We start from the raw sequence: 3,157 nt of genomic DNA, 5'->3' as shown, positions 1-3,157 counted from the left end.
AGGCTATGTTCGGCTAAACCGAACTATGTTAATCTTACTTGAGCATACATCTTTAAATGTACAACATTGTTATACCTGGGGGCTTCTATAACAAAGCCGATTAATATATCTTTCATGCATTTAGTCGCCTCTGTCTTGTTTGCACCCTTCAAATATCGTTTTAAGCCATTATATGATTCAGTTTGACTTAAGTTTTGGCCAAGATGGGTTGCCTCGCTCCTATGCTTACCCTCTACGTTCCCAATTGTTCGGCTAGAGGGTAAAGGGATCACCTTGATACGTCTCCAACGTATCTATAATTTATGAAGTATTCATGTTGTTTTATTATTATTCTTGGATGTTTTACAATCATTTTATAGCAACTTTATATCATTTTTTGGGACTAACCTATTGAGCCAGTGCCCAGTGCCAGTTGTTGTTTTTTTGCTTGATTTTACATCGCAGAAAATTAATATCAAACGGAGTCCAAAAACCGTGAACTTTTTGGAGAATTTTTATGGACCAGAACACCCAGGATGGGCCAAAGTAGCACCTGGGGGGTGCACCGAGGAGGGCACAACCCACCAGGGCACGCCTGGGGGCCCAGGCACGCCCAGGTGGGTTGTGCCCACCTCGGTGGCCTCCCGCACCCCTCTTTACCCAATAAATTCAAAAATATTCCAAAAAACCTCGGGGTTAACCTAGATCAGAAGTTTCGCCGCCGCAAGGCTCTGTAGCCACTGAAAACCAATCTAGACCCCGTTCTAGCACCCTGCCAGAGGGGGGAATCATCAATGGTGGCCATCTTCATCATCCCGACGGCCACCACGATGAGGAGGGAGTAGTCCACCCTCAGGGTTGAGGGTTTGTACCAGTAGCTATGTGTTTAATCTCTGTCTCTCTCTCTCTCGTGTTCTTGAGATGTCACGATCTTGATGTATTGCGGGCTTTGTTAATATAGTCGAATCATATGGTGTTTTCCTCTCTCTCTCTCTCTCTATCTTGTTGTGATGAATTGAGTTTTTCCCTTTGAGATTTCGTTGTTATCGGATTGAATACTTTCATGGATTAGAGAACACTTGATATATCTCTTGCAACTGAATACTCGTGGTGACAATGGGGTATCGTATTGATTCACTTGATATATGTTTTGGCACTCAACTCGCGGATTCCTAAGGTGACATTGGGTAATCTATGCATAGGGGTTGATGCACGTTCTTGTCTTTGTTTCTCCGGTAGAAATCTTGGGGCACTCTTTGAAGTTTTTTGTGTTGGATTGAATATTATGAATCTGAATTCGCTTTGGTGTTATTTTAGTACGAACTCTTGGTTAGATCGATTGGAAAGAATAGCTTCGTGTTATTTTAGTACGAACTCTAGGATAGATTGATCGGAAAGAATAGCTTTGAGGTGGTTTCATACCCTACAAACAATTCTATCTTATGTCCTCCGCTAGATAGGAACTTTGAAGTGATTCTTCGTTGCACATTGAGGGATAGTTATATGATCCAATTATATTAGCAATGTTGAGAGGTTGCACTAGTGAAAGTACGGACCCTAGGCCTCATTTTCAAGCATGTCAATACCATTTTTGTGCCCGTTTACTATTTTCTTCCTTGCTGTTTTTATTTATTCAGATTATAAAATATATTTCTACCATCAATATTACACTTTTATACTATACTTTCTATTTCAGAGAGGTACAAGCCCATTGAGCGTATAAATGGTTATGGAAGTCGATCAGCACACCCAAACTCAAAACATTTGGTTGGTTCCTTCTCTCGGATAGGCTGAACACGAGAAACATGCTCAAACAACGACACTATAATATTGGGGCAAACTACGCGTGTCTACTGTGTAATGATCAGACGGAAGAAACTTTGGAACATCTGTTTTTCCACTGTGAGTTCTCTAAAACATGCTGGAGGACGCTGAGAATCTCATGGTCTGCTCATGGAGATCGCCTGAAACTTTTGGAGGTGGCAAAACAAAAACATAATGGTGGTTTATTCATGGACACGTTCGTCACAGCATCGTGGGGGATTTGGAAAGAGCGCAACAACAAACTGTTTAGAGGGGTCCCCCACGATCACGTCCTGGAAGAGAAGGTTCAAAGAAGACCCAGATAACCTCACCCATAGGGCTGGGGCCAATAAAAAAACTCTCATAACAACACTTGTAAACTCTATTGTGTAACTGTATATGTAACAACTCCCCCACCCCATCCTCTCCTTGAGGTTGGTTCCCACTTGTATATCATGTAACTCTTTGTTGCAGCAATACAAGATGCAGTAGGGGTTCCCCCTACTGTCTTATTTTCAAAAAAAATATTACACTTTTATCACCATCTCTTCGCCGAACTAGTGCACCTATACAATTTGCCATTGTATTGGGTATGTTGGGGACACAAGATATTTCTTGTATTTCATTGCAGGGTTGTTTGAGAGAGACCATCTTCATCCTACGGCTCCCACGGATTGATAAACCTTAGGTCATCCATTTGAAGGAAAATTGCTACTATCCTACAAAACTCTGCGCTTGGAGGCCCAACACGTGTCTACAAGAATAAAGTTGCGTAGTAGACATCAAGCTCTTTTCTGGCGCCGTTGCCGGGGAGGTGAGTACTTGAAGGTATATCTTTAGATCTTGTAATCGAATCTTTTAGTTTCTTGTTTTATCACTAGTTTGGTTTATAAAATACTACTAAAAAAATTGAATTGAGGTTGTCTCATATTATTCATCTTTAGAATGTATTTCATGAAAATGATGGAAAGGAAAATTGTGCTGAATTGATAGAAGAAGAATTCAATAGAATGTTTGGTATAAATGATGAGCATGATTGCAATGTTGTTAGTATGAATTCTTTGAATATCCATGATGCTAATGATATGCAAAGCCATAAGCTTGGTGATGCTATGTTTGATGAAGATGATATTTTTAGTCCCCCAAGATTTGATGTGCAAATTTGTTATAATGATAGCATACCTCCTATTTATGATGATTATATTGATGAAAATGGATTTGGAGTGGTCATGACTTTATTTAGTGATGAATCCACTATTTTGGAAGAGGTTTCAATTGACTATGATAAGAAAGTTGCTATCTATGATGATTATGGTGATAACTTGTATGCTATAAAGAATAAGGATAACCATGAAACTTGTCATCATGATTTTAA

The sequence above is a fragment of the Triticum dicoccoides genome, chromosome 1A, assembly GCF_002162155.2.
Source record: "Triticum dicoccoides isolate Atlit2015 ecotype Zavitan chromosome 1A, WEW_v2.0, whole genome shotgun sequence".
NCBI lineage: Eukaryota > Viridiplantae > Streptophyta > Magnoliopsida > Poales > Poaceae > Triticum > Triticum dicoccoides.
This window is presented reverse-complemented; position numbering follows the sequence as displayed.